Source organism: Caretta caretta, chromosome 3 (assembly GCF_965140235.1).
Source record: "Caretta caretta isolate rCarCar2 chromosome 3, rCarCar1.hap1, whole genome shotgun sequence".
Classification (NCBI taxonomy): domain Eukaryota; kingdom Metazoa; phylum Chordata; order Testudines; family Cheloniidae; genus Caretta; species Caretta caretta.
Genome location: NC_134208.1, coordinates 135,791,907 through 135,805,705, shown reverse-complemented (window position 1 = coordinate 135,805,705; position 13,799 = coordinate 135,791,907). Strand labels below are relative to the sequence as shown.

The 13,799-nt window shown below is 42.2% G+C and overlaps 1 protein-coding gene across 1 annotated transcript in view; it reads left to right on the top strand.

Moving 5' to 3' along the window:
* Window positions 1-5,395: 5,395 nt before the first annotated feature.
* LYST (lysosomal trafficking regulator) overlaps window positions 5,396-13,799 on the top strand; it is a 175,964-nt gene continuing 167,560 nt past the window's right edge. Inside the window, exon 1 of the mRNA XM_048843805.2 lies at window positions 5,396-5,524. The gene's annotated coding sequence lies outside the window, so the exon portion shown is untranslated. The remainder of the gene's footprint in view (window positions 5,525-13,799) is intronic.

Genomic DNA, 13,799 nt, shown 5'->3' with positions numbered 1-13,799 from the left:
AGATTATTCACCCAGAAATTCATTGGCGTGTCTTACTCATTATTCATCCTTCATTATTCTGCTGCTTAAAATGCTGTATTCATCCAGTCAGGGAATAGAAACAATACTATGTTAATTAGGTGACCAATCACACATCAGGAAGGCAAATAGAATAATTTGCAGAGCCAGAAATGTGTTCACCTAAACTATTTTGTCCATACTGATGTAGAACAAATACATTTGTAAAAGTCAAAATCAGCTTGCCACAGATTCATAGATAGAAAAAGAGGCTACATTTGTTTGATGATTTATTCACAATGCTCTGATCAATATTATTATTTTACTCACTTAGATATTTGGCCCACTGACTGATTTTGAAAGTATATCCACTTTTCTATAAATATATATAAAAGGTACTGTCATTTTTTGTGGAAGACAAAATGCTGTTTTGCAGTAAATGCTCCGTAGCATGGATCTGCAATTTACAACCACAAATACTTAATATTTTTCATTCCAGATCTAGGCTGAAGTGGCTAAGCAGACAGGGCTATAATTCCAGAGGGAAATTGAAATCTGTGCAAAAGCCAAGGAGATATCTGTACCAAAAGAAAAAAAAGTTGGCTACTTACAGTAATAATGGACATTCACAGATTATTTAACGATTGTGTTGAGATAGGACAGACAAAGGGCTTGTTCTTGTGGAGGAGGAAAACTTAGGCCTGGTCTACACTAAAAAGTTAAGTTGAACCAGCTACATCTCTCAGGGGTGTAAAAAATCCATGCCCCTGAGCAACACAGTTAAGCTGACCTAACCCCAGTGTAGGCAGCACTTGGTTGCCGGAAGAATTTTTCCAATACCTAGCCACCACTTCTTGGGGAGGTGGGTGAGCAACAAGAGAACGCCTCTGGTGGCTGTAGTGAATATCTACACTGAAGTGTTGCAGCAGTTTAAGTGTAGACATAGCATTACATGCTGGAGAGAGACAAATGCCCCCAGGAAGGCAGCTTACATTGACATAAGTATGTAACTGTCTACACTAAAATTTCGCTGCTGCCAACGTAATTGCTCTGCTATGCTGACTTAATAATTCCTCTACCACGAGAGGTGTAGAGTCCATGTTGATGTCGCTAGGTTGATGCAGTGTCAGGGTACTGCACTGTTTTACATTGACTGTTACTGGCTTTCAGAAGCTATCCCACAATGCCTCCCACTGACAGTACAATGGATACAGGTGCTCCTGGTGAAGAAGCACATCGCCGACACCAGGAGCAAAGTGTAGACATGCACAAGCGATGTAATTACTGTGGTGGCTGTATGCCGACGTAAGTGAAGTCTATTTAATTTTGTAGTGTAGACATGCCCTAAATGAGAGGACAAGTTTCTGATAATGGGAACACTGAGTGTTTGATTTAACTGTCAAGGCAAACATCATGATACGTTGTCCTTGGTACACATGCAGACAGGCTCTGAGCCCTAACAGTGCAATATGACACTCCTTTTTAAAAAGAATGAGGAGTACTTGTGGCATCTTAGAGACTAACAAAGGTGCCACAAGTACTCCTCGTTCTTTTTGCTGATACAGACTAACATGGCTACCACTCTGAAACTCCTTTTTAAGGATATATTATTGCCTTAACAAATATTGGGGGACAAGTAAGGCTTCTTGTGGTAAAAATTCAAGATATCAAGAAATTGTGGTAAAAATTACAAGCTGTGGACATCGACTGCAGGTTCCATTAGGCATGTTTTAGGGAAAGCTTCATGCCTTCATGAGTTACCTAACCATAGCTCCTTTCCCATGTATGTAATGTCCTCCCAACTTAAGCATTTCCTCCTCCCCAACATGTTTATTTAAACATTTTAGGAGGCATAGGACCAAATTCAGAGAGATAGTCTATAAGGATAAATTAAATTCCATTCAGCTTTGTCTTCACTACAAAAAGTGTTTTTAACTTGAGTTAGCTAACTCAAGTTAACTAACTTGGGGTAAAATCCTAATGAAGTCAAAGCAGTTTCTAGCTGCTTGAGATAAAGACTATGGAGGATCTGAGTCTTTAACTCTACCTGCTAAGTGTGTGAAAACTACAAACTGCCTTTTCTTCATTAGGATTTAACCTGGAGTTAGCTAACACATCACCCATGTCTACACTTAAACAGCTACAGTAGCACAGCTGTGCCACTGTAGTGCTTCACTGTAGCCACTCACTATAGCAGCGGGAGGGTTTCTCCCATCGCTGTAGTTAATCCACCTCCTCAAGAGGCAACAGCTACATCAACAGAAGAATTCTTAGGTTGGCCTAACTATGTCGCTCAGAGGTGTGGATTTTTCGCACTCCTGAGTGACTTAGCTTGGTCAACTTAACTTTTTAGTGTGGACCTGGACTTTAGAATGGCTAGATCTATGGATAGCCCCTTAACAATATGTAAGTCATAGTAAAAAGAGTATGAATTGGTGTAAGCTATACAATGAGGAGCCAAAAAAAGTGTCAAAGCAGGGAGTTTAATGTATAAATTCTTACACCATCTTATTTGCTTTTTTATCTGCATTCCTCTCTTCTGTTCCTTTGGTACACAGTTTAAGCCTTTTCTATACAGAAAAAAAAAAATCAGCTTAACTACATTGATGTTAAACAGTTCAACTCCCCTATGTAGGCATGATCAAACCAATTTAACTCTTGCTTAAATTGGTTGAGCTTGCACAGCTAAATTGCCAAATTTAGCTGAACTGCTTTTAAGTGAGATTTAAACTGGTTGAAGTGCATTTATGTGGGAGTAGGGGTTTACGCTGGTTTAACTAGATTAATTGATTTAAGATTGATTTAGTTGAATTGGGGTTTACGCTGGTTTAACTAGATTAATTGATTTAAGATTGATTTAGTTGAATTGGTTTTTCTCATGTAGGCAAGTCTTTAGACTCTCTTGGGGTTAAAACAGTATGCTACAGCCACTCCTCCTGTCCCCCCCTATCCACCTGTGGAAGTGGCAAAGGCAAAACCCTGGGGAGTTGTGTAAATCAGTGCTACTCAAAGTGGTAGTCCGCAGACTGGTGCTGGTCCGCGAGCCATCCTCTGCCGGTCTGCACGCATATTGGGGAAAAAAAAATTGCTGGTCCCCCACATCAGATAGCTTGAGAAGCACTGGTGTAAATGAGAATCAAGCCTCAATGTATTAAAGCAGACCTAGAATGAGTTTAAAGGGAGTTTAAGTTGGTGTAACGTTTTGAGGGAGTCAGCAGATGGACTTTATGTCCTTAAATTCTGTCTAGAATTACTTTCTTATTTAAATTCATCTCTGCATTCACCCCATTGTATCATTTTCTCCTAATCTCTTCTCTGGTCTTTCCATATTGCCATGATCAACTAGTGACATGTGAAATTTATATCGGTCAAGCAATGTCACCAGTCTAGTTCTGGGTCCCTGCTGTTTTCAGTGATTCATCTCCTCCCACATAGACCTATATTTCTACCTAGTTATAGACTGTTTCTCCTTCTTACACACTTGTATCATTATCCTTTGCACTGAACATGTGTGGCTGCAACATTATGTTACATTTTGCATGCATTCAGTGTCTTGTTAGCCTCCTTCCTGGTTTCAGCTTCACAGACCTAGTCTCTAAGGTGCACAAGTACTCCTTTTCTTTTTGCGGATACAGACTAACACGGCTGCTACTCTGAGGACCCCTGGGTGTTGCTCCATTTGGACTCCCACTGTTATTAGTGTAATGAATGCTCAGAACTGCCAGGAAGACTCTCTGAAAGTGAATTAGTTGCTGAGACCATTTTTATAGTGTTCTTAAGGGGCCTGCCCTTGTCTGCTAGATAAAAGATTTGTCTACACTTAAAATTTTTTGCCAGTTAAATTGTATTAGCATAATTAAAGCAACCCCCTCTGTGTGGACGCATATGTGATTATACCAACATAAGAGTGCTTATTCCGATTCAGGTACTGAAATAAGCTATAGTAGTATACATACATGCATTCTTTCATTATGCAAAGCATCCCAGTCACATCACAATGAACAGTAAATGCAACGCATGAGGCCTTGGCCTGCAATCTTCCTTCACGTCTCACAGTCTTTACAGAGTTTTGAGAAGTGTGCCAAACATCCCCATAGTGGAACCACACCTGCCCCCCATCAGTCCCTGCAACACTCTCTTTGGCAATCTTCCTCTGTTCATGTGATTCACGTGTCCTTCAAACTCAAGTTTTCTTTGTCTGATTCTCTTGATATATCATTCCTGTAAATCTAGGCAATTACCTCCTCGTTAGTCATATGTGCAGTATAGCTAACATACTGCAATTGCCTGTAGCATTTCAGTTTTTTTGAAGCAGAAAGCCTCTTAAGGTCCTGTTTCCTTAGCATCCATGTCTCATGTCCATATAGCAAGATACTAAAGATAAGAGACTGCAGCAATTTTATTTAACACTTCATGGCAATACCTTGGTTTCTCCAGCTGTGGCTGAGTTTTTCTAGAGTTGCAGCTGTTAGTCCAATTCTATGTTAGATCCCTAAGTGATGGTTAGTGTCCCCTGTTGTCATCCTACCCAGGTTTGAAGTGCTAAACGCACTCCAATGTCTCCTCAGATTTGGATAAAACTATCCCTGCCTTTTCAACACATCTGACTGTCACCACTGTCTTCTCGTGAGACATCTTTAGCTCTTTCTTCTCTGCTTCCAATACCATTCTTTCAAGCAACTTTTGCACCTCCTCTTGCAATGATCCAATCAGGACTATATCATCAGGGAAACACAGATGACTAATTTTTCATCCAGCCACAGGTACACACTCTCCTCTTTTTAAGATTTTTTTCAAGAGAACATTTGAAGAGGGTGAGTGGTAGCAAGCAGCCCTCTCTGACACCTACCCTCAAGTCAAACCAACTACTTTTCTCACCCCCCAGACTAGGGCTTGGACAGGTATAATAATACCAGGGCGGAAAAAAATCACCAGCCATACCGGAACTAGTCTCCTGCGGAAACCTCTAAGTGTAAACCAGGCCAAGTGCCCCCAGCAAACCTCCCTCAGTGAAACTGAGCGGAGCTCAGCCCCGGGGTCCCCAGCTTGTTCCCACCAGTGACTCCAGATGCAAGGGGAAGGGGACCTGGAGGGACGACTAGGAGGGGTGGCAGGGGGGAGGGGTGTAGTGGGAGGGGGAGGGAGTCAGGGCGGGGAGAGGGGTGTAGAGGGAGGGTCAGTGGGTGGGGCATGAGGGGATCAGGTCTGTGTAGAGGAGAGCGCTCCGCCCAAGGAATCCCCCTGCGCCAGTCACGCTCGGGGCTGCGTTTCCCATTGGTCCGTAGGATGCACGTGATCTCCTGGCGGGGAGCCGGCGCCCCTGATTGGTCTCTGGCGCGTCGCCTGGGCCGGGAGGGTCAGGGGGTGGGCTCAGCGTTTCCCGGGTGACGGAGAGGGAGGGGGCGGCTCTGGTCCCGGCGGCAGGCGGAGGCCGGATCCTGGCAGGGGCGGGCGGCCGTTGTCACAGGGATAAGAGCGGGGCGGCCGGCGCCGCGCGGGGACGCGGCGGTGACAGCGGCGGGACCCGGTAAGGGGCTGGTGCCGGTGCCGGTGCCCGAGCGGGGTCCCGTGGTTGTGTGGGCCTAAAGTTCCAGGGGAGCTGAACGGGTGCGTGTCGGTGGGGTGGGGTGGGGAGGGAACTGAGGGGTGTGTGTGTGTGTGTGTGGTGGGGGCGGCTGACGGGGTTTGTTTATCTGCCCTCGGGGTGGCGGGCGGGGTGTCTGGCTGAGTCCGGGGTCCCCCCCCCCACCCACCCCATAGAGCAGCGAGGGAGGGGGGTTGCCCCGGCTCCGGGGCACGCAAAGCCCCTCTCCCCTCAGCGCAGCTTGTGGGCGGGCGGTAACTTTGTTGGTAGCTGGGGCAGAGCCGTGTTTGGGGTTCCTCTACCGCTGTCCCTGGCCCCGACTGGCTGGTCCCGGGCCCAGCCTCTTGAGGCCGGGGCAGCGCTGAGCTTGGTGCTGTAAGGACCGTCCAGGAGCTCGGTCCCCCGCGGCTGTCTGGGTGAGTTAGAGAGGCGGTGTCGGGAGGCGACAGCATTAATTAGCCTCGGTGAGCACCCGCTGTCGGGCAGAGCGAAAACATTACATTGTAGTGCTGGGGGTAGCGGCTCTCGGCATGAGCGAAAGTCAGTTACTAAGTTCAGAAAATACTTTATCTACAAGAGGAATAGCATTTTCCTGGAAAACTTAGATATGTAACTTTCTCCCTTCTCTGAGCCTTTTTGGATGATTTCTTCACTCTTTTCTTAACCGTTGTCCGTTTCATAGTCCTCTCCATCACGCTTGTACTGTAGAGTGGCACAGAGTGATGGGCACAGAAGACTATGCTTACCCAGAAGTAACTAAGGAGATCCTTAGTGCAGGTTTCACCATATGTCCTAAGCTTGGTCATTCTCCCCCGCCCAATCTTCAAAGTGAAAACTTGAAAGTTTTTCAGGAGACTAAGATATTGGACTAAGCCAACTTCGTTATTTACAAGGAAACGTGTATTGCTTTTTGTTGTTTGAGCTGTGTTTTCTAGATGATTTAAGTGGCCTTACAGAGTTCCATAACTAACTGGTAGCACAGCATATTTGGGACATGTTTTTCTTGATGACACCTGCTGTTGTATGAGATATGCACACCCAGTATCTTGAGATGTGGTTAGGTAGATAGTGTTATTAAGGCATTCTGGTTTTGTTTCATGTAATATGATTTGATTGACGAGTTTCAATAAAATAAGTAAATAGTAATCAGATTGGTTTAGTTAACTTCTCACATCTTCTGTATTGTACAATGCAAAGAGCAAATAAGTTATACTTACATAGTGTCACTTCCTTTGTTACTTACTGGGCCTTATCTTATATGTAGCCATGAGCACTTTAATATCTCTCTTCCCTAGATGGCTCTGCTATATCTTTCCAGTGTTCAATATTTTCTTTGCTATCATTAGGTTTACCTTCACCTACTTAATAGTGTCATAAGCAATAACCTGTCATTTTAAATAGTCTATTTGTATGTGAACAAGTCTTATTCTATTTAGGTTTTTATGCCACGTTCATCACTGTATTATTTGAGTGCTTCCAGTAGTGCATCAAGCCATGTGACTAAACATCTGTATCTGTTGTTTGTTCTCTTATCCTCTCCCCAAAGGAAGAAGCATGCGCAGTGGAGTGTCTTGTTAAATATATCTGTTGCAATGTGTTCATATTAGAGAATGAACAAAATATTCTTTGTTTATATTAAATGTAAATATTTAATACCTACTAATCTAGTGGCAATATTATAGCATATGTTTATTGTGTGTTTGTCTTGTCTTACAGTACTGTAGTCATAGTGTATACATACAGTTATCAAAATCAAAATAAAAAGTCTCAGTAAATGATTGATTTCAGAGTAACAGCCGTGTTAGTCTGTATTCGCAAAAAGAAAAGGAGTACTTGTGGCACCTTAGAGACTAACCAATTTATTTGAGCATAAGCTTTCGTGAGCTACAGCTCACTTCATCGGATGCATACCGTGGAAACTGCAGCACACATTATATACACACAGAGATCATGAAACAATACCTCCTTCCACCCCACTGTCCTGCTGGTAATAGCTTATCTAAAGTGATCATCAAGTTGGGCCATTTCCAGCACAAATCCAGGTTTTCTCACCCTCCACCCCCCCACACACAAACTCACTCTCCTGCTGGTAATAGCCCATCCAAAGTGACAACTCTCTTCACAATGTGCATGGTAATCAAGGTGGGCCATGTCCAGCACAAATCCAGGCTTTCTCACCCCCCCCCTTTTTTTTTTTCCCCGGGGACACACACAAACTCACTCTCCTGCTGGCAATAGCTCATCCAAACTGACCACTCTCCAAGTTTAAATCCAAGTTTAACCAGAACGTCGGGGGGGGGGGGGGGGGAACAAGAGGAAATAGGCTACCTTGCATAATGACTTAGCCACTCCCAGTCTCTATTTAAGCCTAAATTAATAGTATCCAATTTGCAAATGAATTCCAATGAATTTGCTGGAGTCTGGATTTGAAGTTTTTTTGTTTTAAGATAGCGACCTTCATGTCTGTGATTGCGTGACCAGAGAGATTGAAGTGTTCTCCGACTGGTTTATGAATGTTATAATTCTTGACATCTGATTTGTGTCCATTTATTCTTTTACGTAGAGACTGTCCAGTTTGACCAATGTAAATGGCAGAGGGGCATTGCTGGCCCATGATGGCATATATCACATTGGTGGATATGCAGGTGAACAAGCCTCTGATAGCGTGGCTGATGTTATTAGGCCCTGTGATGGTGTCCCCTGAATAGATATGTGGGCACAGTTGGCAACGGGCTTTGTTGCAAGGATAAGTTCCTGGGTTAGTGGTTCTGTTGTGTGGTATGTGGTTGTTGGTGAGTATTTGCTTCAGGTTGCGGGGCTGTCTGTAGGCAAGGACTGGCCTGTCTCCCAAGATTTGTGAGAGTGTTGGGTCATCCTTTAGGATAGGTTGTAGATCCTTAATAATGCGTTGGAGGGGTTTTAGTTGGGGGCTGAAGGTGACGGCTAGTGGCGTTCTGTTATTTTCTAAAGTGAGTTGGGGGGGGGGCGGAGGGTGAGAACCTGGATTTGTGCTGGAAATGGCCCAACTTGATGATCACTTTAGATAAGCTATTACCAGCAGGACAGTGGGGTGGGAGGGAGTATTGTTTCATGGTCTCTGTGTGTATATAATGTCTACTGCAGTTTCCACGGTATGCATCCGATGAAGTGAGCTGTAGCTCACGAAAGCTCATGCTCAAATAAATTGGTTAGTCTCTAAGTTGCCACAAGTACTCCTTTTCTTTCAGTAAATGATTGTTCAAGATCATGGAGCACTGTAAATAGCGTGAAGGGGAAAATGTATTCTTTTTTACCTTTCACAATTGTGCATGAGAATTCTGTCTAGTTTGATGGAATTTTTCTAATAGTATCAATTTAAAATTACACCATGACAAGACATGCTAACTCTCCTCTTATTTCCCCCCCATCCCTTTTTGTAAAAACTTGGGTGGAGACCTTTGCATACCCAACCCGAACACCTCTTGAAGTTTACTCCTGGGGGAATTCTGTGCCAAAAAATTAAATTCTGCCCACAATATTTTACAATTCTACAAAATTCTGCATATTTTGTCAAAACAACACAATATAATCCTGTCAGCAAGTATGGCCCTAATACGGACAAAAAAGATTCAGGAAATGTTTTTTGACAAGGATTCCTTACTAGTCATATTAATATAGAACTTGTAGTTTAAAGAATTCTTACTCAAATACAGAAGTGTATTTCCAGCACCCCTCAGAAGCCATGCAAAGGCTTGCGGGAATCGGGGGTAATAGAGGAGCTGAGGGAGAGGGAAGTAATTGCTGGGAAGGAGCCTGGGGAGGGTTGTTGGGTGTGAGTGGGGGAAGTATGGAACAGGGTTGTTTTAGGGCTGAGGGTGGTGGGGTTTTTTTTGTTTGTTTTTTGTCTTGTTTTTTTGGAGGTGGGAGAGACAAGGAGTTTGGGGAGCCTCTCCCTGCAGACCCCGAGCCTCTCCCATTCATTTATGCACATCTGACCCCCTGTCCCAGTGTGCCCCCTCCCATTAGCCCCTGGGTCAGTGCTGTCACCCAACTAGCTTCTGAGCATCCCAGTGTGCTCCACTCTCTGTCCCTGCCTCCTCACCTTGCCACACTGTGAGGAACACAGCCTCTCTGCTGGCTTGCTGCCCTCTTCTGGTGCCACAGCAGCCCCTACTGGGTGAAAGGTGTAACTGCAGTACTTCTCCAGCAGAATCTATATTCTATGGAGGAAAAAAAATTTCTGGAGGACATGAATTCTGTGTGCACACAATGGTGCAGAATTCCTCGGGAACAGAAGTTGAACTAACAAAACTAATGTTGAAAGCACAGTAGATTTGGGATGTAGTTTTATCCTGGTTTATAAAAGTCTAGGGAGGAACTTTCTGTGTTTGAAATAATCTGGGAATGTTTTTCTGTTCAGAGGTAGATAGGTAGCATTTAAGATAATTCGTCACTTTAAATTGAAAGCTAACAGAGTATCCTGTCAAAAATTAAATTAGTACCTACAGGTTTAAAAATACTACTTATTTTATTCCTCCCCCCATAGCTTTTGGCTCCTCTTATCCATGCATATCCAACTTTATGCCTCTCCCTGTCACTTTTGCACTGCAGAATGTAAGAAAATGAGAGAAGGGATAAGGATGTATTAGAATTCTTTGAGGGTGGACAAGGTTGATCCAGTGGATATAGTGTACTTGACCTTTCAGAAAGCCTTTGACAAGGTCTGTCACCACAGGCTCTTGAGCATAGCCAGAAGTCATGGGGTAAGAGGGGAAGGTCTTGGATCAGTAACTGCCTAAAATATAGGAAACAAACAGTAGGAATAAATAGTTTTCACACTGGAGAGGTAAATAGTGGGGTCTCAAGAATCTGTACTGGAACTAGTGCTGTTCATTAATTATCTTGAAAAAGGGGGAACGAAGTGTGCAGACAATACAAAAGTACTCAAGATAGTTAAGTCCAAAGCTGATAGCAAAGACTCACAAAAGGGTCTCACAAAACTGGGTTACTGCGCAGTAAAATGACAGGTGAAATTCAGTGTTGATAAATGCAAAGTAATGCAAATTAGAAAACATCCCAACTGTACATACATAGTGATGGGTTTTAAATTAGTTGGTACCACTCAAGAAAGAGATCTTGGAGTCATCATGGACAGTTCTCTGAAAACATCTGTTCTGTGTGCAGTGGCAGTCAAAAAATACCTAACAATGTGAGGAACCCTTAGGAAAGGGATAAAACAGAAAATATGATGATGTCACTACATAAGTCCATGGTATGCACACACAAATACTGATTGCAGTTCTGATTTTGCCCCATCTCAGAAAGATATATTAGAATTGGGAAAGGTTCATTTTTGTTGCGCTTCTCTATACAACTTCCATGTGAGAAGAGTTTAAGAAGTCTGGGGCTGTTTAGCTTAGAAAACAGACAGCTAAGGGAGGTTTTATAAAGACCTACAACATCATGACCAGTGTGAAGAAAGTAAATAAAACTTCCTTATTAACCCCGTCACATAGCACAAGAACCAGGGGTCACTCAATGAAATTAAAAGGCAGCAGGTTTAAAACACACTTAGGGAAGTACTTCATGCAGTGTACGGTCAACCTGTGGAACTTGTTGCATGGGGATGTTGTGAAGGCCAAAGGTATAACTGGGTTCAAAAAAGAATTAGATAAGTTCATGGAGGATAGGTCCGTCAGTGACTATTAGCCAAGATGGTCAGGGACACAACCCCATGCTCTGGGTGTCCCTAAACCTTGGACTGTCAGAAGCTGGTACTGGATGAGAGGGGATGGATCACTCAGTTGCCTTGTTCTGTTCATTCCCTTTGATGCATCTGGCACCAGCCAGTTTCAGAAGAGAGAATACAGGGCTAGGTGGACCATATGGCCATTCTTATATTCTTATGTAGGAGTACCTTTGATATTCGTATGGAACATGTTGAGAAGTTAAATGTCTGGTATGCAAACATAGAAGCAAGAAACTCTTAAAATACAAACTTTTTGATAAATGAGTGTTTTAGTAAGGGTTCTCAAGAATTCAGCATTCCTTCTAGATAACTATAACATACACATTAACATTTTTTACATATAAGAATCCTGTATTTAAGTTTATTTTGATGAAAGATTGTCTTTATATTGAAATAGTGTCTGTAAATATTGTGGAATATAAACAAAAGCATTTCTGATAACATAGTGGCTTTTAGTTTTGAGATTCTACCTTTGAGCATGCAGCAAAATAATTGCATTGACAACTCTAGCTTATACTGTAGTTTGGATGTCTTTGTGTTCTAATCATTCTGCAGTTTTGATACCCAGCTTCTCATCAAAATCAGTAACATCATTTACAGTGACATTTTAGAGAGATTTTTGTTGGGTGTGTTTTGCTTTTTTGTGAGGGGAGAAGGGATTGACTTAATCATGAGAGGATTATGTTGCAACAACAGATTTTGACCTTTGATGTTAAGGCGTTCACTTTTTCTTCTAGAGATGACATAAGATTCTGTCCTCTCCAAAGAACTTCATGCCACAACCTTTCTCTGGATCCATCTCCTTCCTGGCTGAGGAAGGCTACTGTGGAGGTGCTAGGCCCTGAGTTAATGGAAAGCAGGCGTTGTATAGCTTTTAATCAAGAAGCCATCACTTGACATTGACAGGCTGGTTAACTGTTGTCTTGTGTCTAATCGTTTCTGGTTTAGATTATTGAAAAGAAGAAAAGTCTTGATGAGCGAACTGTCATATTTAGATGCTTTGGAATTCCTTGGCCCTCGTCAAACTATTTTTTGACTTAAGTATGGGACAGAGAGTGCAGTACTGGCATTGCTTGATCTTGTGATGGATTCTTCTATGAGGGTGATAGCTTTTAGATAGGATCAAGTATCCATGCTTTCATATGATCAATCAGTTACCTTTGATACTGTTGATCAAAGGTGTTCCTGACTTCCAAATGCTTTTTTTGCCTTAAAAGGACTCCTATATAAAACTCTTCAGGTGCCGTCTTGATTTCTTGTACGTGAGGGCTTTAGAAAGGTTAGTGAGGGAACATGAGTTGCTGCCTTCAGGATACAAAGGATGCTCAACTTTATTTGTCTTCTGATTCAAATGGTGCAGTGGAATGCCTTCCTTAGTACCTGGTTGGGATTGGGGCATGGAAGAGAGTGAGCTGGCTGAGCCCCAACACAGATAAAACAGCAGTGATGTTGGGTGTGGGAGTTGAAGGGTTTGGAGGGGAAACAGCCTCAAGACTTGGCAAAGCATAGCTGCCTGCTGAGGGCATATTTTGGCCATTTGTTCCTCATGTTCACAGTTTCAGGGTCTGACTAGAATCCCATTTATTGTTGGAAGATCAGTTTTCAGTACTAGTGATGGCAACTTTTTTGTATGTTAGATGAGGAGGTTGTGACTGTTCCCAGATGTGGGCTTTTCTACCATGTTTCATACCTTTACTGAACCATATTTGGACTACAGTACAGCACATTAAAGGAGGATACACTTTAAATCTGTTGGGGAAACTGAAACTGGAATAAAATGCATCAGCTTGCTTTTTAAGTGGAGTATCTTCCTATGGTCTGCTTTGGAATCTGCACTGGTTTTCTGTATGTTTTCTGATTTGAGTTTAAGGTGTTGGTTTTGATTTATAAAGCCCTAAGTTGCCTGGGACTTGTCTGATTGAAAGACTTGCTTCTCTTTCTGTGACATACTGCTACAACTGAGATCAAATGACAGGTTTCAGAGATCAAACTGAGATCAAAGAATGTATTCAAACTGGTGCTCTCTCAAAGTAGATCTATTTAAATCAGTGACTTAAATCAATTTTAATAATTTAAATCAGCAATAAGGAAAGCTTGATTTAAATTGATTTTAATCTTGATTTGCATTTATATTGTCTAATGAAATGCTGATTCTTATGTTAATTTGTAGCTAAATATATAGTTTACACTAAATTTGGTGCTGCTTTTTGCTAATTAGGATGGTACACTATACAATTAAGACAGTAAATATAAGCTAAGCTATATAATTTTTTTTACTTTTTTAATTAGAAAATGTTGAATGATGCATTTCTTATTTACTAGATTTAATTTTTACTTGCTCTTTTGGTTAGAAATTTAAATCACATGTACAAACACAGTATTCAAATAGTTTTAAATGCAAAACATATTTCGATTAAAATTCTTTAGTGTCAACTAATTAACTGACTTATTAAACAAAGGAAGTATTAACTGTATTTAGTGAATTGAATG